A 26796-nucleotide genomic window follows, 5' to 3' on the forward strand; every position below is an offset into this window, starting at 1 on the left:
CCGCTTTCGAGGAGGGGGGTAATGCCGCATGCCTCGCGGAACCGAGAAAGAAGAGAACGAAACAGTGCAGTGGGTAGAACTGATCGGTTCAGTGTTCGCTGCCTGGTACTCGTTACAATATACTACATCGTATTTTGAGCGAGAGTTATAGAAATCTTCGCCAGATCCACGATATCTGCACAAATATTTACATATACCACCAGATATTGCACATGTGCCAAATCTGCTACATCTATAATTTTGATTTATAGTACCAGGTATCGCATATCTGACACGATCTTTCATGTCTAATAGGATATCAATGATTTTCGTCTCGCATTCAGAAATTACTTTCCGAGCCTTTCAACAGTAAAATTATTAACACCCTGGGCATTTTCAGTTTTTATAATTTATGCGCAGGGGCCAGTGTACATGCTACGTCTGTGTACTTTTCGCAAGAATGCATGGGCAATAAATGCACTTTTTTCGAAAGCTCATTACTACAAGATCGCATAGATGAATGCTGGTGACGGCGTTAGTGCGAAGAAGCAAGCAGTCAGAGGGAACAGAGCTAGCTGTCCTATTGCAGGGCTCCGAAATAATTTCGACAGGGGTATTTAACCTTCACTGACAGTCCACAGCATTCTGGCGTCCTTGCGTTTCGCCTTCCTGAGCTTTTTTACGACGTGGGAAGTGCAAGGAAGTGCAACAGGCAGGCACGTTCAGATCAGCGAGCATGTTGACTTAATGTACCGCAGCACGAGCAGGGTTATCCTGGTAAACTTGGCAAGTATATTAAATGCAATAGATCTACAGAACCAAATGAATTTGCTTGCAGGACTCCAGCCTCTTAAGGTTCGTGCACATGGTTTTGTGCTACCCTGCCTCTTTGTTGTTTAACGCATAAAGGGCGCGACAATGCAGACCGAGCAGGTACTTTAACAAAGAGGTCGCCAAGAGACAATATTCGTCGAGGTTCACGTCGTGTGGCTATTATCCACCCTCAGCGCGACAGGTCACGGAAAGTCATGCGTTGTCTGAGGTAACAATCGCAGATAGTGAGAGCTTCTTATCTACGAGAGCATATTTTTGCGCTCAAGTCGCCCCGTAACCCACTTCCTCTATTTCCGCGTCCAATGCACTATCTTTTTCATAAGGCATTTAAGCTCTGTCTAAACTGCCTAACATTGGCGGTGACCAGCGACCAACTCCTTCAGCAACACTGAGACGCACGTATGGCAGGAAAATTGCTTATCTCCTTCATCGGCGTGGTAGGGCCTTCCGCGCAGGATCATATGCACGTCGGCTGCTCCTGAGAGAAGGAAAGGCAGGTGCGCAACAGACGTTCGCGAAGCTAGGCGTGCCGTTACTGGGGTGCATTGGCTGCATCCTGAAATCATCATTCACCATTACGACCCATTTCTGTGGCCGCCGCACAGCAGTGCGCACACCACAACACAGCAGTAATGAGTCTCTGTGTGTTCATCGAGCAAGCGTGCTTGATGTCTACATGCATATCTCGGGTGCTCCTTGCCAGGTAGTGTGCGCATTAAGTGAACGCTTCGTATGAGCTGCTTCGGGCAGTATGCGGATGGCTGGAGCACAGTGCGGTGTTACGGCTCTTCCTTCTAGCAACCACAAAGACAACCACTTTTCTAGATAACATCTTAGCACGACACGTGAATTTCATCAGCAACAGTTGCATCCTAAATCAGCTGTCCAGTGTGACAGTGCAAAGCGCTTAGTATGATAAGTGAAAGTTTGTTTGAAGCCTTTTGTTTTACTTCTGTAGTACAGATAAGACCGACTGCATTTCTCTGGTCAGTTCGTGTAGGAACAACGCCAATTTCGTTCGCAGCTCCCGTTTCAAATAGTGCAGGCGATGCGCCCGTTGTTTGCATCTACGCTGGCTAAAATTTTGTTGATGATTTGCTCCCTGAAACCTGCTTCGCAATAACTTCACTCGTTCCGAATTCCGACAGGCATGTCGCTTCGTGGAAGAAGATTTAGGCTCAAGCTCTAATTCCGTGGAATCCTGTAATTGGTGACGTTTCAGCAGGCGCGTGCGAGAGTGTTAATGTGAAGACGGGAAGAATAGATATGCACGAAGGATAACGCCGATAGGCAGACAAGCAGGCAATTATTTCGAAAAGAGTGATGTTTACAGGAAGGAGAGGCATCGCTACCTAGAGTGCAGCGCGCTGGAAGAGTATCAGGCTTAGTAATAGGGCAGAACTGTGTGGTTCATTTTAAATGAAATAGAAAACCAGGAGGATGCAGCATTCCCTCTTGTAGCATAAATTGCCAGCGTTCTAGCAGCATGCATAGTTGAGCAAATTTTTAAGTTTTACAGTAGATCTTTATTCAGCGAGAATAAAATCTTGCGACCTGTACCACTGCCTCCAAAGCAGATATTACTAATAATTTAGACATAATCAATGTCTTCCTCGTCGTTTCCTGCTCTAAGCTCACAAGAAAAATCTTCTACGACCCGATTATCAGTCCAGTTCAGTTCAGTCGTTCAGTCGTGTCCGACTCTTCGTGACCCTATGGACCATGTCACGCCACGCTTTCCGGTCTCTCACTATCTTCCTAACATCACATAACTTCATCTGCAGTGCCTCGAGGATGCCATCTAACCATCGCGTTCGCTGCCTACCCCTTCTCCGGCGACCCTCAACCTTTCCCAACATCAAATCTTTCTCCAGCGACTCCTCTCTTCTCATCAGATGACCAAAGTAGCTGAGCTTTAACTTTAGAATTCGACCCTCCAATGAGCAGTCAGGGTTTATGGTCGACAATATCGACTGATTTGACCTTCTGGCAGTCCAAGGAACTCTCAAGAGTCTTCACCAGCACCACAATTCAAACGCGTCAATTCTTCGGCGGTCAGCCATTTTCACAGTCCAACTCTCGCATCCATACATCACAACTGGAAAGACCATAGCACGAGTTATACGGATCTTGGTTGGCAGACTAATGTCTCTGCTCTTTACTAGGCGGTCAAGGCTAACCATTGCTCTCTTTCCCAGAAGCAGGCGTCTCCTAATTTCATGGCTGCAGTCTTCTTCCGGGGTAATCTTGGAGCCCAAGAAGAGAAAATCTGTCACAGCTTCCACTTCTTGTCCATTGATGCTGCAGGACTTGATAGGGCAAGACGCCATGATCTTTGTCTTTTTAATGTTCAGTTTAAGCCCAAACTTCTTACTCTCTTCTTGTACGCGCATCAGAAGTCTCTTGAGCTCCACTTCACTTTCTGCCATTAAAGTGGTATCATCCGCATATCTAAGGTTTTCCAGCAATCTTCACTCCAGCTGAAGACTCGTCCAGGCCGGCCTTCCTCATGATGCACTCTGCATATAGGTTAAATAGGCAGGGCGACAGTATGCAGCCTTATTGATTTCACCGCGCTAACACATTGAACGACAGAAAACACAAACACCACGGAGCGCGAACTAACAACTGGTTTGAATGGATGAAACGGAAGTCATTTTATACAAAAAACGTGGTCGTCATCAAACAAACATAAGCAACGAGGAAACATGAGGAAACAATCATCGCAGGGAACAAAGGCATACAGCTAGACACACTCATTGCGATAATCTAAGCAAATCAACTTATTTCGCACACAACGACAGTGATACGTTACGGATACACATATCGGCCCTCACGAATTTTATTTCAAACGCTTCTGTGATCTCTCTTTCGGTTTTATTATCAGAATGCGAAATAACAGCGGTTTTTTCAAATTGAGGCTGACATTTGCAGTGCTGGCAATGCGTAGCCAGTCGTCTGCGAAAGAAGTTGATTTACTTAGATTATCGCGATGAGTGTGTCTAGCTGTATGCCTTTGTTCCCTGCGATGATTGTTTCCTCATGTTTCCTCGTTGCTTATGTTTGTTTGATAACGATCACGTTTTGTGTATAAAATGACTTCCGTTTCATCCATTAAATCCAGTTGTTAGTTCGCGCTCCGTGGTGTTTGTCTTTTCTGTCGTTCAATGTGTTAGCGCGGTGAAATCAATATGATTAACCAACTAGGCCAAATTCTCGCCATTTTATGCAGCCTTGCCTCACTCCTTTCTCGATCGAAAACCAATCAGTAAGACCATGCCCAGTTCTGACTGTGGCCTCTTGCCCTTCATACAGGTTCCTGAGGAGACAGATGAGGTGAATTGGAACTCCCATCTCTTGGAGAGCTTGCCACAATCTGCTGTGATCTACGCAGTCAAACACTTTCGCATAATCAATAAAGCAGAAGCAGATGAGTTTCTGGAACTCTCTTGCTTTTTCCATGATCCAGCGAAGGTTGGCAATTTGGTCTCTAGTCCCTCTGCCTTTGCGAAACCCAGCTTGCACGTCCGGAAGCTCCCGATCCACATACTGCTGCAGCCTACTTTGGAGGATTTTCAACATCACCTTGCTGGCATGCGGAATAAGCGCGATCGTGCGGTAGTTGGAACAATCTTTGGCACTGCCTTTCTTTGGAATGGGGATGTAAACTGACCTCCTCCAATCCTGTGGCCACTGCAGGGTTGTCCAAATCTTCTGACATAATGTATGCAGAATGTTAACAGCATCATAGTTGAGATTTTGAAGCAACTCAGCTGGAATGCCATCAATTCCGCTAGCTTTGTTCTTAGTAAGGCTGGCTAAGGCCCATTCAACTTCACTCTTCAGGATGCCCGGCTCGAGATCAGTAATCACAACCGTCTTATGTTGGGTTTGCATATTCGGGTCCTTCTTGTACAGTTCTTCTGTGTATTCCTGCCACCTCTTCTTTATCTCTGAGGCTTCAGTGAGGTCCTTGCCTCGTTTCTCCTTTATCACGCCCAGCTTAGCACAGAAGCTTCCTTTGATATCTTTGATTGTCTTATACAGAGCTCTTGTGTTCCTTAATTGGCTGTTGTCCTCAACTGCTTGGCACTGTATGCTCAGGAAGGCATTTTTATCTCTCCTTGCTATTTTCTGAAAATCCGCATTGAGAATCTTGTATCTTTCTCTTTCCCCAATAACTTTTGCCATCCTCCTTTCCTCACCTATTTGCAAAGCCTCTTCAGATAACCACTTTGCTTTCTTGCATTTCTTTTGCTTTGGAACTACCTTAGTAGCAACTTCTTGTATTATATCACGAACATCAGTCCACATCTCTTCGGGCTCTCTGTCTTCTAGATCTAATTCTTGAAATCGATTCCTCACTTCCACAGCATATTCTGATGGAATTTGATCCAGATCATGCCTGAAAGGCCTTCTAGTTTTCTGCGTTTTCCTCAATCGAAGCCTAAATTCGGCAACAAGAATCTGATGATCGGTGCCATAACCGGCCCCAGGCCTTGTTTTTACTGCTTGTATAGCGCTTCTCCATCTCTGCCGGCAAAGAATATAATCGATCTGATTCCTGTATAGACCGTCCGGCGAAGTCCATGTGTACAGGCGCCTCTTGTGCTTTTGAAAATGAGTATTCGCTATGGTCAGGTTGTTTTCTTGACAAAACTCTACTAGCCTCTGCCCAGCTTGATTTGGCTCGCCAAGACCGAACTTGCCTATAATTCCGGATATTCCTTCACTCCCGACCTTAGCATTCCAGTCTCCTATGAGAAAAACGACGTCTGATGATGGGGTGCGGTCTAAAAGGCGTTGTAGGTCCGCAAAAAATCTCTCAACGTCAGCTTCTTCAGCAGTAGTGGTCGGTGCATAGACTTGGATAACTGTTATGTTGAAAGGGTGACCTTGGATCCGAAGTGAAATCATTCGGTCGTTTTTGGGGTTGTACCCTAGCACTGCTTTGCCCATTCTTCTGTTTACTATGAGAGCGACCCCATTCCTTCTCTTGGATTCGTGCCCACAATAAAAGACATAATGGTCGCCGGAGTTAAATTCTCCCATTCCGGTTCACTTGAGCTCGCTGATACCCAAGATATCAATGTTCAATCTGTCCATTTCTCGCTTGACGACATCCAGTTTACCTTGCGTCATAGATCTTACATTCCATGTTGCTATGTGATATATCTCCTTGTAACATCGGATTTTCCGGTCGCTTCCCGACACATCCACAACTGAGCGTCCTTTTGGCTTTAGCCCAGCCGCTTCATTCGTCCTGGAGCTACTAGGAATCGCCCTTTGTTCATCCCCAGTAACATGTGGGACGCCTTCCAACCTGGGGGGCTCATCTTCCGGCGCCATATCATTAATGGTATTGTGACTGGCCATAGGGTTTTCTTGGCAGGAAATACTGGAGTGGGTTGCCATTACCTTCTCCAGTGAATCACATTTTGTCAGAACTCTCTGCCTTGACCTGTCTATCTTTGGTGGCCCTACACAGCAGAGCTCACCGCTTCATCGAGTTTCGCAAGCGCCTCCGCCACGACAAGGCAGTGATCCATGAAGGGGCTGATCAGTCCAGGGCTGATCTAAAAGTACCGCATTACACCTGCCTAGGGGCTGAAACAGCGAAAATCTCTTTGATCATGAACCGCGTATTGATTATGCGCCTCAAATGCCCATCGCATAACAGTTTTTATTGTAAATTACAATGAAGTAAAACAGACATTTGCATTTTGCAATGTGAAACAAAATGTTGAGTCTTGAATATTTTTATTGTTCCTGGTTCTCAGGCACACTTGCTGCACTCAGTGTGAGACAGAAACACATTGGGGCGAGTGTAACTTCAACCTATGTCAGCACTGGTCGTCTAAGTAATCTCCAAAACACAAACAATCCCAGATTGATCTCAAATAAACGTTTTATGCGGAAGTTTATAATATTGAATGCCGACTTCAAAATGCAATGAATTTCACCCATTTAATAATTTTTAAAATTACCCAGCAGGGATAAATTACCGCAAATGAGCACAAGCTGTACCGACTTAGCTGCATTATCCTACTTCACATCTGGGCCAGTCAGAAAAGGGGTCATTTTTCTATAGGTGGTATGCAGAGATACCCCCATGTCGCCCAGCCGCGCCAAACGCCGCATCGTTTGCGGCACACAAAGAAGGCAACCGCCTCCGCTAGCATACTTTCCTCGCATGGCGCATTCAAATTGGAACACGTGAGCATGACAGAATCGGCCGGCTGTCTCCGCGCGCCACAGCAAAAGAAAAAGCTCCGCAGCAAATAAACGATACTTCGAATAGCCAGCTGCGCTGTGACTAGCGCTGCTCGAGCCGCCGTCGAGAAACGGCATGGGCTGACTCCAAGCTCAGGTAATAGTTAGTGGCGGCAGCGCTTTCATGAATTGAAGATTCGGAATTTGGAAGCTTTATGGTGTATTCCAATCACAGAACCAGAGCGGCCAGCGCACTTAGTGACAAGGCGCCGAAATCCAGCGGAGAGCATGCGTTTCGAATCTGCTTTTCGAACACTCGTGCTCCGGCCGGAGCAAGTAGGTGGCGCTCGTGAACTGACAGAGGAAAAACCCGGCATTCCTAGCGCTTGTCTGCGCTTCGTGTACTACGGGCCGTACCATCTATTTTCAAACCTGTAACTTATCTAAAGTTGCTCCCACTGGTTTTTGAGATGATGACTTCAACAATCTACGCAATAATTTCATTCATGGTCGCACAGTCAAACGTGGGTGCAACGGTAAATGTTCCTCAGCAGTTTTTCGAATAAAACAGTCGCTGTGCGCCGTTTCCAGCCACCCAAACATAGCAGTAATTAAATGGCTTGCAGTTTACGAAATTGAAGTACATAAAGACGGTTTTGCTGTCGCCTGTTTAAATGAGGCTGCTCTCCAAAAAAGAGAAAGCATTAGTTCGCGACGGAAATTTGCATCGAAAGTGGCGGCAAGTACCGATCGTCTGCTAAAAAGCACAGAGGGCGGAGCCTGCGCGGCCGAGGCGACAAGCGAGCGGAAATGGAGAGCGCCGCTGAAGGAGTACGTCAAGCAAACTTGCGGCTGGTTCCGCCGATTTCGGCGGAACACGTTTGACGGCTTCACGGAGCGAGCTTGACTCGACGATTGCGCCCAATCTGCGTTTGGAAGACAATTGCTCCGAAAGGAGTAGAAAACGTTGCTCTGGAAGTGCTCCAGCCCTGCGATTGGAATTCATCATTAGGTTCGCCATTAGAGCATTATCATTAGAAATATATTTTTTGTTACGAAAGAATTGTTATGCCAGGTCTCGCCTCCTCGCGCAGTCGGTGGCCGGTGGGCAAGAATGGCCTTGAACAGCCGCTACCTAGCAACCGTTTCAGCTGAGCTCCGCTGAATGGCGCCGCAGTCGGTTCTGCGCCGCTGCCGCTCTCTCCCGCCAGATGTTTTGCCTTGTTTTATTTCGAAAGCAACACCCCGAAAGCCAAAGCGAGCCCTCGGTTGGCCGTAGATACTCCGTGCACGTGAAGAGGCGTAGCTAAGGTCTCCTCATAAAAGAAAAATGTCTCTACTGGGAATCGAGCCTCCATCCCTCGGATCCATGAATCGCCTACCGAGCGGTGTAACCAACTAAGCCATGCATGGGACTGTGAATAGCGCATCTTTTTTTCAAAACAAACCACATTTATTTACAAAAATAAACGGCAGGTGGCGACTAGATAGAATGTCATCCAAAGGATCTCACATTCGTGTTTGTGCTTATTGGTTTGTGTAGATAAATCCGGCAGAACAAGAGAATAAAATACCCTCAAGAGTAGACAACATGCATGTAGGAAAAGGGGTCGGAAATATTAAGAAATGATGAGCGTTTGGAGGCGAAATGATGGAAGTGCTGGGGAGTATCGTAGCTGTGAACTGGGTCCTATCCTGCGAAGTGCAGGGGAATATTGGCCGAAAAGGTGGATAAAAGATAATACCGACAGGTTAAAGGGGTGATTGTGATTGGAAATGAGGGACTCCGAGATAAGACGCAGTTCAACAAAGGTACAGGTTTTCAGGGACAGGTATGAAAAGGGGAGAAAAAAGTAAAGGCGGAATCGGTGGAAATGTAGCGCAGGCGTGAAAAAGTGCAGGGAGATCCATTGGTGAGGATAAGCGAATGGAAGGGCGTGGTAGCATCGCTAATGGGCACGAAGAGCTTTCTGGAGCCTTTTTTAATTACTACTTGGACGTTTTCAAATGTCAAGGCAAACATGACACAATGCCGACAGAAATTACAGACCACCTCCCAAAAAGTTCCGCAGGACGTACGGGACGTAATTAACACCCCGATTAGCCCGGATGAGTGGTGACGCACGACAAAAATGTCAAGCTCCTTGACTTAACGACATCAGTTCAGAATTTATCAAGTCTTCAGCGGCGAACTAAGTCGCATCCTGGCGGCAGTCTTCGACGACATCTGCAATCGAAAGCTCCTCCCACCTTCAATGCGCCGAAACAGTCTTATTCTTATACCCAAGAAGTTCGATTCTGAATCCGCACCTGATGTTGCGGATTTCCGACCTATTAGCCTGATGTCCGCCGATTAGAAGATACATGCTGGAATCCTCGCCCCCCGTCTTGAGGTAGCCCTCAAAGATATAGGGGCGGGTCATCAAACCTGCGGTTTCATGGGCCGCTCTATTAACACAAACCTCCATCGAATGAGAACCATCTGCGTGGCGGCGAACCTCGCAAATGGTCCACTTGCTCAATTTCAGGAGAGCTTTCGAACAGATGAACCGAGATTTTCTCCTAGACCTCCTCCGTTACTGTGAGATAGGTGACAACTTGCTGCATTGGCTAGACATTTGCTATGCTGAGACCACGACATTCAGCCTCCTCAACGAAGAGCCCGGCTTCCCCAATAACACAGAGAGATTAGTTCGGCAGGGCTGCCCCATGTCACCCTTCCTTTTTGCACTATATCTAGAGCCACCATGCTGTTTGGTCCTTGCTTTCACATCTGTTTGGGGCTGAACGCTATGCGCGGAAGAACTTCGTGTACGTCGCTTTTATCTGCACCGCCGCATACCACGTGCAAGAAGTGATACGACTCGTCGGTTGTTTCTGTCGCTTCCCTGGGGTGAATTAAACCTTAAAACATCTAAAGACGTTTGGCTAGGGGACTGGCTCAGGAAACCTGTAAACTTCCTCGAGATTCATTGGCACACATTTGATCGGTACATTGGGGTTAACCTTGGCCCCCGTGCCTCATATTTTTCCAAGCAGTACTCTACATGCCAGGACCTCATCTACTCGGATGCTTCACACATTCCGGACATTCCTCACATCTGCACTACTGTGTTCACGAACATTCGCTGCTCAACGTTCAATGCCTCCTCCATCCAATGCACTAGCATCGCCGGGGCCGAATGCTTGTCCACTGCACTCGCTATTGCACACATCAGTCAGTTGCAGAGTCAGCACAATACGATATGCACAGATTTTCAAACAGCATAGAAATATCTCCTGCTAAAATATTATCTACTCTACCTACCCCTGTCGATCCCATCACCATCCCATGCGCACCTGGGCACGAGGACATCCTCGGAAATGAGTGCGCTCATGCGTTTGCCCGAGAATTAAGCTTCCGGGCGGCGCCGGTGGATCTCTCCCCCCCCCCCCCACACCTTCATTATACACCTCCATCGAACGTCTTGACTACACAACAATTCTTCACTACTATCGTCGTTGCCGTACCACGTACCCGCCACCACATCATATGCTTTCTCGCATCGACAGCACGTATACGGGCGACAACTCCAGACACATTCGTTCCCGTCTCCTCAGTTTGCTCACATCTTTCACCCCATGAATTTCCCACCATACTGCACTACATGCAACGCCACCCCACCCACCCTCTACCATTACTTATGGGAATGCCCACATCCCATCCGCGTTCCTCCCGTCAAACACCCCACCCCCTCTTCCTGGAGGCTACCCCAGCCACGCAACCTACAGATCAGTTGCAGCTGGTCGAGCGGGCTAAGCTAGAAAGAACAGCCAGAGGGCTCCTGGACCAAGAGATCCCCCTGGGAGTGTCTACATTTTTTTTATTTAAATAAAGTTTTTCCTCCTCCTTCTGAACCTTGGACTGAGCACTGGAATAGGCTGCTGGTGGGTGCCAAAGACAGAAGCGGCGGAGAGAAAACTTCAGATGTAGAGGGCACGACTAATAGCCTTTTATGGAGAGCCCATCTTTGCAACACCATCGTATACCCCGCTGTCCTCAACTCTGCCAGAATCTCAACTATGGATAACAAGTCGGTCTCTAGACTGCACCGAATGTGGGCCGTGTTCATATGGCGATCCCCGTGCGAGCCAATGCATCGAACGAACATAATCTGGAAGCTCCAGGCAGGCCGACTTGTCCTCGTGCACGTGCAGTTGAAGCTCACGGTCCAGCGCTTCTCGTACGTCCGAGAGCATTGCGATCCCTACATACTAACACCTCTGAAGTCCCATAGATCCATACACCTGACAAAATGACTGACCACGACGAGACCACTTCGCCATGGCACTTTGATCACGGCCTACTACAAAGAAGTGGCACAAGTGCTGGAACGTGCATAGCGCATCCTAATTCTCCTTCTCTAGGGTGAGGATGATAGTAGGGATGATGATAGGCTAGTCAGCGGCGTATTTCGGGCGAGCGTGTACGCAACAAGAGCATACACTTGAAACTCTCCTTTATGTGAGAGGGTGACAGAATCAGCCTGCCACGAAATTTGAATTCACGTTATCCCTATGAAGATATAGGCAAGCGAGAGGGGCGCCTCTGCGGCGCCGAGATAGTGTTGTAGCTAAACGCCATGTCAAGAGAGGGCGCACCAAACTCAGGTCCGCTCCGCTAAAGTCCCGCATGCCACTGCGCGCCTCAGTTGCTTCCACGTGGTTGCTTCTACATCTGGTTATTGTGTGAATCGCGTTTCTTAATTTGGTGTTGGTGTTTCTTAATTTGGTGTTGGTGCAGTGGTGACATGGGAAAGCGCTTTGTGCCGTATTGTGAGACGGGGTACCAGTCCTGCGCTGAGAAGTTATTGCTTTTCAATGCCTCAAGTGACGGCGCTAGACAGGAAACAAGGCGAAAAACCATACCGCGGAAAAAAACTGCGTGCTGCAGCCGACAGACCATGCGTGTGAAAAGCAATTTGCTCCACATGGCATTCTCAGGAAATGGTCCTTCGAAATAGATGGCCATGTCCTTATGTCAGAAAAGAGGAGAGGCGATCTGCCGAAAGATGCCGTGTTTTTAATTTTTGATGGAGCACCGAGTCACCTTTCGAAGAAAATCAAGAATCCTCGAAAAAAACGTCGACCGTGTAAAAGTACCCGTGGCAAAGTCGGGGCGTTCTCCGGACTTCACCAGCAATTCTGGGGCCGACAGTTCATCTCATGGGGTGCAAAAGTTGGAGACCATCACAACAAGTTTTGAAGATGAAAACAGTAGTGACATTGCAGCTCCGAATCGTTCTGCATTTCATCACTTCTTCGAATCTACATCAATCATGTTACCAAGACCATCGTGGGCAGTGCATCGAATCGACGCTGAAGGCATTAAAGACGTTCTGAACAGTGACGCGTATATTTCCCACATTGACGGAAGTTGCTCATTTTCAACAAGAGGTCTGTGCACGTCTAGTGTGACGTGACGCTTCAAGCCTACATTTTGAACAGGCCAGTTGACTGCAAAGCAGTTGGTATGAACCTGTCTGCCTCGACTACCGCTGAAGTGGAAAGCGCGGTAAGACCTGATAATGTGAACATTTGCTGCTGCGGGCCAAATCTAAAGAGCTTTACATCTGTGCTGCCAGAATGTGCCTATGTAGACAATCAGAAAATATGGAGCCATAACAATGCCCGCTAATATTGCCAGCAGGCGGCGTATGTCGTTAATGTAGCGGTCTCACCAATACTTTGAAACTGTATGCTGACTGGCAAAAGGCAAGGGCGAAAGAGATAGACCGCTGCAGAGAGTAAGGCGGCCTCGTTTGCAGAAAGGCGTTCCGCCGGCCCAACTAGTAAGAATCAGTTATTTGCGCGGAGCAAAAGCCGCTCTACTGTGGTCTCGAGCGCGCTTTTTGGCATGGAACAAATTGCGTATGAAGCAGCTGAAATCCAGCCAACAAGACATTGCACATCTGAAAGAGGAAAAAATAGCAGAAAGGCTAGAAAGTGCTCATTTACCAGCACCGCAGCTGCTGCTTGCAAAGGAGTACATTGCTGCAGGTAAGTTCACGACGAAGCACAACAGAAGGTACGCTGATGATTGGCTGCTACTGTCTATTTTGCTTAACATAAGCTCAGCAACATACTCTTTTCTGCGTAGCAATGACATACTGCCCCTGCAATGCGTTTCCACCATCAGAAACTACTTAGGTTTAGTCTGCCTGAAGTGCGGCTTTGACGAAGCCTTTTCTAAGGCCGCTAAGACAAAAGTTGGTCAGAAACCAGCATTTCAGCTTAAAGGGATCCTCATTCTTGACGGGATTCGAGTGAGGAAGGAGTTGACCGGGAATTCCCAAATAATGGCCTATTCTGATCTAGTTGAATTTGGTGCGACTAACACAAAGTCATGAACCCGCTGATCATGGGCTGGTTTTCGCCTTCGCACCTTTCGGCGAAATATATTTGTAGCCTCTGGGTGTGTTTGCTTCCAAGGGACCTTCTAAATGAACTCTTCTAGCACAACTACTACTTCAATGCATTGTGCACTTGGGAGAAGCGGGCCTTCTTGTTGATGGAGTTGGCTGTGATGGTGATTCTACAAATAGAGCAATGTGGAGAAAGCTCGGAATATGCGGTTGCCTGGGACATGTTGTAAATGCCTCTCAGCGCCACCCCGCCGGGGTGGCGCAATGGTGACGGCGCTCGACTACTGTTCCCAAGGACGCGGGATCGAATCCCGGCCTTGGCGGCCGCTTTTCCTTGCAGGCGAAAAGCAAGGCGCCCGTGCGCTGTGTGATGCCAGTGCGCGTTAAAGAACCCCAGGAGGTCAAAATTTCCGGCGTCCTCCATTACGGTGTCCCTCATAGCCTGAGTCACTATGGAACGGTAAACGCCACAATCCAAACCAAACCAAACCAAACCCTTTCAGCACCGACTGGATTCATCACGAAAAGTGCATGTCTTTGCAGATGCTCCCCATCTCTTCAAGTGCATAAGCAATCGTCTGTATGACAAGAAAACGAAACTCAAACGGTCTTGTTACGATGCCCTGTTTGTGGCCGGCACCAAGAACGCTACTGGATTGAGTGTATGCCCGAAATTGATTTTTAACCATGTTAATCCTTCGAACGTGCTTAAGATGAGGGTAAAATTGGAAACTCGGATCTCTAGTAATTCCGTAGCAAAAGAAATTTCTTTTTATGCACACTGAGGATTACCACGAATTTTTGATGTCGAGCTCACCGTCGAGTTCACAGGCTTAATGAAAAACTTATTTGATGCCCTGAAAAACTGCTTTCCGGCAGAAAACCTGACTTTATACTGCGAGAACTTCAACGTTCTTGAGAGTGCATCCCAGTGGCTTGACGAATGGGAGGAAGATGTTGTGAGAGGAGAAAGTTTTCAAGATCGTTTCCTAAGTCGATCAACTTCGGAAGGATTAAGAGTGACACTCAAATCTGCTCGCGAGCTCTCAATCTACCTGTTGATGAAATGTAGGTTCGGGCACGTGCTGACCGCAAAAATAAATCAGGACCGGCCACTGGAATGTTTTTGGGCATCATTAGACAAGCAGGTGGCCGAAATCAGCATCCAACCTTCTGAACCTTTTTTACAATCTGCCTTTTGCGGGAGGATGTGGCGCCATCATGCGGGAAGCGGTGGGAAACACAGTGGACGGCAGTGTAGCAGACGACACGAAAGCGCACCACGCGAAATGGCCACGCCAACGCAGGTAGAAAGCGAAAACTCCCTTAATTTTTGCCCTCGGGGCGGAAAGTAGTAACAGTGATTGTAGTTTCATATTCACGCAGTATGGAGGAATGTTTCAGTTTTTTCACAATCCACTCATAACGCATGCATATACTATATTTCTAATTTAAGAGTGAGTAGCGCGGGCCATGGCGCGGGCTGTGTTCGACGTGAAAGAATGAGACTCTCTCAGCGTGCAGATGCACGACCGACTTAAATTTATTAAGAAAAAAGTCGAAAGGAAGCGCGGAGGCAGAGAGAGAGAGAGATTTGAAAGGGCGAACAGCCAGGGGTTTGTTGATGCTGCAGAGCTAGGTGTGGAATCGTCTCCTGTGACTTCTGAGCAGCGCATATGCGCGGGGCGTTTTGTGTTACCGAGCACAACGCGGGCACCGCGGCGCCGGCATGGTGCAATGCGCGTCGCTTCCTCTTCGCTTCATCTACAAGCGTGCAGCTAAGGGTTTCATCTACGAAGCTCGGCAGAGAGGCACTTATCCACGCCCCTTGAACAGGGCATTGTCCCGGCCGGAATGCGCACCTGCAGTGACCGCTCGGCATTTTTCTGGCAATGGATGATTCAGCGCTGTAGACAGTTTCTGCCCCCAGAACGGATGTGGTCGCAGTGGTGAAAAGGTTCTCGATGCACAGAGAATAGTCATTCTGTTAAGAATTTACAACCTTACTGCCTCCGCAGCGATTTCTGCGGAATAAACGACTGCATGGTGGCACATGCGTATCTCCTACACATCGGATGCGCATGTCGGCCAGGAACCAACGCTGTTTTACGTCCAGAGCGCTCCTCTCCGCACGTGAACGAGCATGAACCCTCCAGGAGACTAATTTGTGCCAGGCGGTTTACGTGCCGTTGCAGACGTTTGGACGAGCGACCTTCAAGCTCCCTAAAAACGCGCAGCTGATTGCGTACATCGAAGGGGCAAAATTCTAATGCTTTGGCGAGAATGAAGACGAGCTTGTATGGCGAAAAAAAAAACACTGTGCGTCGTGCAAGAGCGTCAAGGGCGTGATATATGTTCTGAGCGGCAAAAACACAGATACTACAGGCATGCATGCATCTAAAGAAAATATGCATGATGAAAAGTACCTACTCGAGTTCGCACCCAGCCTGAAATGCACCAGCGATAGCTGCAATGAGGATTTGTTCTGTGCGTGTTTGCTTTATGCGCGACGAGGCCTGAGGCCATGTATTTTATCGTTTGTTTTCTTTATGTGCGAAAGGGCCAGATAGCGAAGATATCACAGGCGGCTGTGTGCGCTAAACCGTAATATTTAACATGTTTTATCATGACTGCCACCTCACTAACAAGAAAAAGAATACGGTGTTTGTTGTAATGCACCGCTGTTCGCGAGCCTCATGACCAGCTCAACCACATTGACTCGCGAACTGCGGAACATCATACCAAATACCATATTATTTTTCTTGTTAGTCAGGCGGCAGTCGCGATAAAACATGCTAAATATTACGGTGTAGCGCACATGGTCGCCTTGCGCTACCCGGCCCCTTTGCACATAAAAAAAAAACGACAAAATAGATTGCGATCAGGCCCTGTCGCTCATAAACCAAACACGTACCTAACAAGTCCTTATTGCGGCTATAACTTTTGGGTTACAGGCTTGGTGCTAACCCCAGCAGGTACTTTTTATCATGCACATTTCCTTTGGATGCATACATATCTGTAACGAAGTGTTTTTCATACACTCGAGAGTACGCAGTGGGTTGATGAGGTTGCTCATTCACAACTTGACGCTTGGTAGCCCTAATTCAAGCTTCCCATCGTTGGTGGTCGCGGTTCGCCGAAAAGAACCTGAAAAACCGCGTCTTGCACCCCGGCACACCTCGAGTGTAGCCACTGTACGCGGCAGATGTGGTTGGTATCGCTTTGCCAAGCCTGCGACGGTCACCGTTCCATGCCGCCAGCCCCCGTGCACTGGCGGCCACTAGAAGCGCCGTCGACGCCATCCAATATGTTTCCATCAGTTGCAGCTGGGACTTCGCGCATGCGCATAGAACTCGCGCAAAATGCATATTGTACCGTATGCTCTCTATGTACTCCCTGCTGAAGCCACCGTAGTTTGGCAACTGTTCAGCTTCTGAGAGGGAACAGTATGGCGTTGTGATTTTGGCTGACTTCAAGAACGTTTATAACAGCTCAATTACGCAGGACATCCACAAGCTAGACCAGCTTAAAGAGAGGAGGAGGAGGAAAGAACTTTATATAAATAAAAAAATGTAACCACACCCAGGAGGACCCCTTAGTCCAGGAGCCCTCTGGCTGTAATGTCTAGCTTAGCCCGCTCGACCAGCTGTAACTGAACTGCGGGTTGCGTGGGTAGAAGGGCAGCCTCCAGGAAGAGGGGGTGGCGTGTTTGACGCGAAGCACACGGATGGGATGTGGGCAGTCCCATACGTAATGGTAGAAGGTGGGTGGAGTGGCGTTGCTTGTGGTGCAGTACGATGGGAAGTCCGTGGGGTGAAAGATATGGGCAAATTGAAAAGATGGGAACGAATGTGTCCGGAGGAGTTGTCGCCAGTACGTGCTGTCGATGTGAGAGAGCGTGTGATGTGGTGTTGGGTACGTGACACGGCAACGACGGTAGTGGTGAACAATTGTAGTGTAGTAAAGAGGTTTGATGGGGGCGTATAATGAAGGATTGGGAAGGCCATCCACCTGTGCCCGGAAGCTCAGTTTTCGGGAAAACGCATGAGCGCTTTATTTCCGAGGATGTCCTCGTGCCCAGGTACCCATGTGGTGGTGATGGGATCGGGAGGAGTAGAAAATGTGCAGAGTAGGGCATAACCTCGGGTCGACGCTTGGGCAGCGTCACGACCCTTTAACCAGTCGTTTGCCAGCTCCATAATAAAGTTATACATACATACATACATACATATACATACATACATACACATACATACATACATACATACATACATACATACATACATACATACATACATACATACATACATACATACATACATACATACATACATACATACATACATACATACATACATACATACATACATACATACATACATACATACATACATGCATGCATGCATACATACATACATACATACATACATACATACATACATACATACATACATACATACATACATACATACATACATACATACATACATACATACATACATACATACATACATACATACATACATACATACATACATACATACATACATACATGATAGCGGATGAGTGTGGAAGAGTTCCTCGCATGAGATATCTGTATGCTGTTTGGGAGACTGCATATCGTGATGGGCTGAGTCTGCAACTGACTGATGTGTGTAATAGCGAGTGTGATGGCGAAGCATTCGGCCTCGGCGATGCTAGTGCATTGGATGAAGGCGACATTAAATGTTGAGCAGCGAATGTCCGTGAACATGGCAGGGCAGATTTCATGAATGTCCGGATTACGTGAAGCATCCGTGTAGATGATGTCTTGGCGTGTAGAGTACTGTTTGAAAACATATGAGGCACGGGCTGAGCGACGGCCTTTGTGCTGTTCGGGATCAATATTTTGAGGGAGGGGTTGAAGTTCGAGGAGGCTCCGCAGATGCAGGGGGATGGCTATATGAGTGCGAGGTGAGGGATCAGGAGTATTGTAGCCCATTAAGCGCAGGAGATGAGTGCCTGTAGGTGTTGTGCGGAGTCGACGTTGTTGGCTGGAGAGTGCGCCTCTATGATCTCCTCAACATTGTTATGTATGCCTAATTGAAGGAGCCGAATCATACTGGTAAGACGAGGTAAATGGAGGGCAGCTTTAACGGCTGAGCCGTATAGTACGTTATGTTAATTGAGTTGGGTTTTGGCGATGTGGTTGTATGGGAGGTGGTAGGCTAGTAACGACGAAAGCGTCTGAGTCTTAAAGTGTCCTTTTCCTTGAGGCCACGATTTCGGCTTGAAATACGACGAATTAGATGTGTGATCTGGCTTATTTGGCGCTGCAGGAGGTGCATGGTGTGGGTGGCTCTAATGTCCTGTTGAATGTGGAGACCCAGAGTCGGAGTTGTGGTCCTATGGAAATCGGAGCATGACTTCGCGAAAGAGAGGCTTGACGGACACGTATGATGACAACGATGCAAGTGTTGGTTAGTGTATAATATACTGTTGCCACCTGGTGTTCCCGATGCTCTTAGGTGGCGCCTAGAAGAGGACAATGAAGTCGTCTCGCGCGCTGTGTACGGAACACTGCCTTCTCCTAGCCCTATCGTTCACGTCTTGCCCTCTTGTCCGCGACTTATTTTGGTAGAGGTGCTGGGTATCGATTCCAGCACATGTCCCGCACATTACCGCACGACCAGGACTCAACTCATGCGCCAGTCGATACCCCTGTGCACCGTACTAGCCGGAGGAGTCAAGGCCTGCCTCAGAGGACGGGCCGTCGGAGTTCAACACTGCAGCCGCCCCCCGACCTACTATGCGAACCCCAAGTTACTACACCCTGCAGAACCAACGACTGCCTCAGCCCTGCCACGGCAGTTAGACCGAAGACGTCGAAGACTGGCTCGTCCAGTTTGAACGGGTCGCCTCTTTTAATCAATGGGACGACGCCGCCAAGCTTCGAAACGTCTTCTTTAGCCTGGAAGATGGCGCTCGTACTTGGTACGAGAACCGAGAAGACTCCCTACAATCATGGCGCGAGTTCTGCCGATGTAGTCGTGAGACTTATACCAGCGCGGATTGGGGAGAACGCACAGAAAGGGCTCTAAATTCAGGTATGCAGATGCTGAATGAGACTGTAATCATGTAGATGGAGGACATGACCCGGCTCTTCCAACGTTCTGACCCGGCCATGACCGAAGACAAAAAGGTGCGCCACCTCACGCCCGGTGTTAAAGAGCAACTGTTCGCTGGCCTCGTGCGTAATCCACCGAGAATGGTTGCCGAGTTTTTTTCGGAAGCTGTCACAATGGTGAGAATTCTCCAACAGCGGTCTACCACCTACGACAGGCCGGTGCTCGCCGCTTCGGTTGCGGAGCTGCTTTCGGCCTTCGGGACCACCCCGAACATAAGCGAAATCATCCACTCAGTTAAGCGAAAAGCTCCAGACGCTTTTCGCTGCTCCTCAGCCGTTGGTGGGCTGTGTAGCTAGCATTGTCCTCGAAGAGCTTCAAGCGTTGAGGCATTCGGTAGCATCCGCTGATCCGCCACTTTTCCCACGGAGTACCTACGTCCAACGTATGCAGATATGGTGCGACGCCCATAGCCTGCTTTGACGCCATTACAGCCACCCAATCAAGGTTCACTGCACTCTGCCCACACTGAGCCATACGTCGACAAACCGATGACCACCTCAGCGCAAGGCGGATCTGTTGCGCGCCCCAAAAGCACCAGCGCCTGTGCTTCCAGCGCAGGGAACCAGATTATCTCCATGGCCAGTGCCCCTATCGGCACCTGGGACTTCACGGATTTCCCATCGACATGCGTCACCCTCCAATAGGCCAACGACCCCGTGAGATTGAAGACTACTTAGCTCGCTAACGCATGACGCCAACTTCCCAGCGGCAGTCACGCTTCCCGTCCCCAGGCCGACCATCGCCGCAGCCCAGATCATCCTTGGCGACGATCGTCAAGTCCCCGCCGGGAAAACTAAATACAGCGACCTCTGGGGGTGAGGCCACTTGCAATCGACGTGACGAAGACCCCCTGACAACAAGACCTGTGAGCGATCGCGATTTTACGGCACCAACGACAGTTCCTACGCATGAAGTTCGATTCTCACTGGACATACTCGTGGCTCTCGATGGCAATAAGGCTAGCGCATTGCTGGACACTGGCGCTGATTTTTCGATTATAAGCGGATGCTAGCTGTGCTTCATAAAAAGGTAATCACTGCACGTAGATTCGCATCGCAGGCGGATATGTCGTAACTCCTAGTGGCCTGTGCACGGCAAGAGTTCAAATTTGCAGCTCGACATTCATTGTAAGCTGCCTCCTTATACCTGACTGCTCCCCTGACTTTATCCTTGGCGTTGATTTTCTCCGGGAGTATGAGCTATTATCAATCTCCGGAAGCGAACAGCGATATTTTCAACCGAGAAAGCTGCTGACACTGACACCAAGAATCGCCAACGTCGCGCCGCCCTTCCAATTTTCGCCGAGAGCGGTTCAATTCCGCCACGCGCCAGTGTTTTTGTGACTGTTACGTGCGACGAACTGAGTGACGGCCATGCGGTCGCGGAAGGCAACCAGTTTCTGTTGGTCACCCACGGCATCTGTACAACGCGCAGCCTCATTCTACTCCGCGATAGTCGGTCTGAGCTCCGGGTGACTAACTTTACCATCGAACCCCGGGATCGTTTTCGTGATGTCATCGCATTTGCTGACTCCTTAGAGGATGTTTCAGAATGTTTTACGTTTGGGGCTGTGCACCCTCCATTTGACCGTCTTGATATTAGTACGGATCACTCGGACACACAGAAGCATGACCTACTAGAGTACAGCACTTGTTTCGCGTCCTCATCGAAAGTACGGCAAACATCTACTCTGAAGCACCGTATTATTACTCCTGAAGACACACGCCCTATCCGCCAGCAGCCGTACCATACCGGAACGTGAAGCGATTCAGAAAAAAGTCCAGGAGATGCTTTGTGGTGGCGTTATACAATCATTCAACAGCCCGTGGTCATCCCTTGTCATGCTGGTAAAGAAAACGAATGGGACCTTTTGCTTCTTTGTTGGTTATTGAAACTTGAACGACATAAAAAAAAGACGCTCGGAAAGCTTAGTCGCGCCCAGTACTTCTCCTCCATTGAGTTGAAAAGCGGGGACAGGCAGATTGAGGTCGACGAGCGGGACCACGAAAAAACAGCTTTTGTTACCCCAGATGGACTGCACGAGTTAAAAGTGCCGCCTGTTGACCTATGTTCAGCGCCGGCTACTTTTCAGCGCATTATGGACACCATTCTCGCAGGCCTCAAGTGGGAAATCTGTTTAGTTTATCTCGACGGCGTTGTCGTGTTCTCTGAAACCTTTGGAAAACACCTCGAACGCCTGCGCGTAGTATTAGATACCCTCCGGTCAGCCAACTTGACGCTTAAGCCCGAGAAGTGCCACTGTGGCTACAAAGAGTTGAAGTTTCTCGGTCATCTTGTGAGTGCCGCAGGCGTTAGACCATACCCCGACAAAACTGCCGCTGTCGCCAGTTTTCCCGTTCCTGCCTCCAAGAGGGGTTTGAAACGTGTCCTGTGTCTATGTGCGTACTACCGCCGCTTTATCGCCGACTTTTGCAAGGTAGCTGCACCCCTGACCCGCCTCACGCGGGATGATATGTTCGTGGGGGCCGCCAAGTAACAGGATGCTTTCGCGGAGCTGCGCAGATGACTGCAAACTACCCCTGTTCTTGCGCACTTTGATGAAGACGCTGCCACCGAAGTCACCTCCGACGCCAGCAACATCGGCCTTGGGGCCATGCTCACTAGTTGTTACGAGCTGTTACGAGCATGGCGACATGCTCGCCAAGCTGTTACATTATTATACAAGCCTTCGCATGCGACAGAGAAAGTAACTAAAACACTTTATGATAAAGGCGAATACCTAAACATTAATTGTGAACTTGAAAATTTCTGTACTTCGTTTCTTATCGACTTTGAGCGAAGGTCCACCGAGACTAACTGACTTCTTTTTAAGAATAAAATGAATGGTCTTGTAGAACAATACATCCCTACAATTACTGTAAGTGAGCGTGTTAATACCCCTTGGTTCAATAATACATTAAAAAGTCTTAATAGCAAGAAGAAAAGATTCTTTCGGGCAGCCAGACGAAATAACAGCCCTAATACATGGCAGAAGTATTACGTAACCGAAAAACAATTTAGCGTCCATGTTTTTAAAGCTAAGCAATCATTTTTTAATACCACGCTGCCTGAAATGCTACGCACAAACCCTCGTCAATTCTGGAGATGTATCAATCCTAACCCTAGCAACCCAATAACAGTTTATGATGATGATATGGCTACAATTGCGGAACATGATGTTGCTGAAGTATTAAATCTGACCTTTAGTTTTTTGTTTACTCGTGACCCAGATGGGGACCTACCGGATTTTCCATCCTTTGGTTTTCCTGCTATGCCCGATATATCATTCGAACCCCGCGGCATTGTTAAATTAATTGATTCTTTGAAACTAACATCATCAGCAGATATTGATAATATTAACGCAAAGGTACTAAAAAATACAAAACACATCACAAGTGTCCTGTTGTGTCATATCTTTCAGCAATCGCTTTCATCAGGCTTTGTACCGCACGACTGGAAAGTGGGTAAAGTCATTCCTGTACCAAAAAAAGGGCCTTCATCTTCCCGTCATTATTACCGTCCTATATCCGTTACAAGCGTCCCGTCCAAACGAATGGAACATGCAATCTTTTCTCACGTTATGAAATTTCTTTTATATGTTAATTTCTTTCAGGCCAGCCAACATGGTTTTATAAAGGGCTTTTCTTGCGATACACAGTTAGCTCTATTTATTAATGACCTAAGCTCCAACCTTGATCACAACATTCTAGTGGACCCCCTCTTCTTAGATTTCGAAAAGGCGTTTGACAAAGTTCCCCACCGGCAGCTTTTTTTGAAACTTTCACGGCTTAATCTCAATTCCTTGGTACTTGACTGGCTTCGTAACTTTCTAACTAACCGGCAACAGTTTATCCTCGCTAATAAATGCTCTTCTTCTCACTCCTCTGTCATATCTGGAGTACCCCAGGGCACAGTTCTGGGGCCTCTTTTTCTTATCTATATAAAGGACCTGCCAACTGACATATGCTCTAACATACGCCTATTTGCTGACAATTGGGGCGTGTACCGTCTCATAATCACTCACAGTGATCGCCAACTTCTTCAATCTGACATTGATCGCATTTTAACTTGGTGCAGTAAATGGCTCATGTCTCAACGTGAAAAAAACTTTTTACTTTCTTTTCACAGGCGTCCCTCTGAACCACCTTTTCAGTACCTAATAGCTAATTCAGAAATTGCAGCAGTACCCACATATAAATACCTTGGCCTTCACTTAACACATGATCTTAAGTGGACATACCACGCAACTCAAATTTCTAGAGAAGCAAATCGAGTTCTGGGGTATTTTCGGCGAACACTACGCCTAGCACCACCATCGTTAAAATCACTAGCCTATGTAACATTTGTACGGCCCAAACTAGAATATGCATGCGCTATTTGGGACAATAATCAACTTAATCTTTCTAACAAGCTAGAAGCAATACAAAACCGCGCCGCTATTCCTCTTCTCTGCATATTCTTATCATGAAAGCGTAACGAAACTAAAATGCACTGCTCATTTATCAAATTTAGATAACCGGCGTAGCATCGCAAGACTACCTCTTTTTCATAAATTCTATTATCATCTTTCGCACGAATCTGTTATCAACCCTGCATACCGCATCTCCAGCCCCACGAACCACGAAAAGACAACCCATCATCCGCGCATCTACTGCCGGCAAATGAAACGAAAAGATGAAGAAAGCAAGGACTTGGGTAAAATATCCAAGCTTGTCTAGCGCAAGCAATCGAGACGAATGCTGTGTTATTTTAAATGCCCATACAGCAGTGGAATTGCCACACTTCATGTGTAATTTAGGATTTAAAAGCCTATGTGCCTCGATTTGAATGTTTTGCTAGGCAGAGAAAAACTCCCAAGCAGTCATCATCTTCGTAAAAACAGCATGTAGTTTTAATTAGAGATGGGCAAGACGGCTCACTTCAGTGAGCGGATCGCAGCGGCGACGCTCACTAAAGTGAGCCGGCTCACTAGAGCGGCCCACTGGCTAAGTTATATCTGTATAGATGAGTGGGTCGCTCAGGAGAGGCCGGATCTTTTATATGTATTGTGGGGCCCCACAGCCCCTTTTAGCGTTTCGAACCGCGCGTGCTTTTTTCTGTTTGTGTTGGTGTCCGCCCGGGCAGCGAGAGTACGCATGAGCGAGCAGCCCGGAGCTGGGGCAGCATGTTATCGGTGCGAGACAGAGGGTAGATAAGCGCGTTGGAAGCAGGGCTCGGGGCTCTTCGTCGGGCGGCCGGCCAGAGAAGGGCGCCGTGGCAGCGTCCCAAGCCGGCGGGTTGTACACGGACGACGGAGCGGAGTCCTGCGAGGCGAAGACGGAAGCGGCGCCTTCAAGGAAGCCTTAGGATGTTAGCGTGAGTGCTGCCACGCGAGTAGCAATGTTTTTGTACCGTGATCAACGCTTTGGCCCTATTACTCGCCCTATCCGCACCGCAGTGTGTTTTGTGTCGTCGCGGTGAAGCCCCGACCCTTGTTCCGTTTTATTCTGCATAGTCCATTGTCGCGAACTTCGACGGCATGTTTCCAGCGCAGTGTTGACCAATGCTGTTTCTTTTCTATTTTATACTTTTCTGTTGATCCGGAATAAACCGGTGTTTTTAAGAAAGACTTGGTTTTCACTCGTCGGGCGAGACCATCGCTCGCGAACCCGTATTCTAGAAGGCGGAGCCTTCATTTGGCGCCCAACGTGATTTCTACTCGAGCTTTGGCTTGCCCCGCGAGTGTACAAATTTGAGGTTCATGCAGTTTCGTGCGTAGCGATGTCGGACTTACCGGGTTCAAGCGCCAGTTAACGGAGACAGTTCGGCCTCCCACACGGGCGGGTTCCGAGCATGAGCACTCAGAAGACAGGAAAAGCAAACCGTCGGACATTTGTAGCGGAATTCTTGGCCTCCTGAACGAGCTACTTGAATCAAAGGCACATTTCAGAGAAATGGTAGGAAGCGAGGCAGTTTCGTTAACGCCCACTCCCTTGTATCGCAATAATCAGCTGCGGCTGAATTTGGCCGTGCCAAGGTTTGAAGGATACGCCGATAAGAAATCTGTGTGCGATTTTCTTTATGAAATCGACGATTATCAGATGGCAATGGCAATTTCGGACAGCGCTCTGGTCACGCGTGTGCTTCCCGTAGCTTTGGTAGGTTCCGCCGCAACCTGGAGGCGTAGACCGCGGCCGTTCACAACAAAGCAGGATTTTATAGACCGTTTTCGAGAAGAGTTTTTGCCGCCTGACTATGACATCCGTATGAAAGACGAGCTTTGCACCAGGACGCAAGGCGAAAACGAAGGTTTGCTAGAGTTTTTGCGCAGTTTTCAAGAGCTGCATGAGCGGGCAGATCCTGCAGTTCCGGAACCAGAGAAGGTGGCTCATGCTATACATCGGTGCCATCCAAGGTACCAGCCATATCTCCGGCGTCGCCAGTTCGCGGACTTCGATGACATGGCTAGAGAAGCATCCCGCATCGAGGCATCTTTCCTGGCGGAGCTCCAGTACAAACCACCTCCCCCTGCAGAGACTTGCCTTGAGCCGTCCTGAGCGTGGCCTGGATCATCGGCAGCACGCAGCCTGGAGACGCCAGGCTGCCGTACGGGGGCTGGCGACTTGCACGGAGTCACAAGCCCTGATGCGTCTACTCAGGTGACGAGCCGATTTCATGGGGCGACGGGTCAGACGGGGCCCCGTGTCTTCTTGCCATACGCAGGCGCTGGTACCCCTTGTGTGGCAGCAGTTGGGACACCCCACGTCAGAGCGCGCAAATCCCGGAGATTTCCTACAGCGGCTGCCGGCTACCATTCACCTACGGGTGCAGCGTGGGTGTCACCATCGGCTGCAACGTGGACGTCACCTACGGGTGCAGCGTGGGTGTCACCTACGGGTGCAGCGTGGGTGTCACCACCGGGTGCAACGTGGACGTCACCTACGGGTGCAGCGTGGGTGTCACCACCGGGTGCAACGTGGACGTCACCACCGAGGGCAGCGTGGGTGCCACCACCGGGTGCAACATGGACGTCTCCTACCAGTGCAGCGTGGGTGTCACCACCGGGTGCAACGTGGGTGTCACCACCGGGTGCAACGTGGGTGTCACCACCGGGTGCAACGTGGGTGTCACCACCGGGTGCAACGTGGGTGTCACCACCGGGTGCAACGTGGGTGTCACCATCGGGTGCAACGGTGTCGCCATCAGGTTGAGAAGCGGGC

The sequence above is a fragment of the Amblyomma maculatum genome, chromosome 10, assembly GCF_055883805.1.
Source record: "Amblyomma maculatum isolate TAMU_Amacu chromosome 10, ASM5588380v1, whole genome shotgun sequence".
NCBI classification, from domain to species: Eukaryota; Metazoa; Arthropoda; class Arachnida; order Ixodida; family Ixodidae; genus Amblyomma; species Amblyomma maculatum.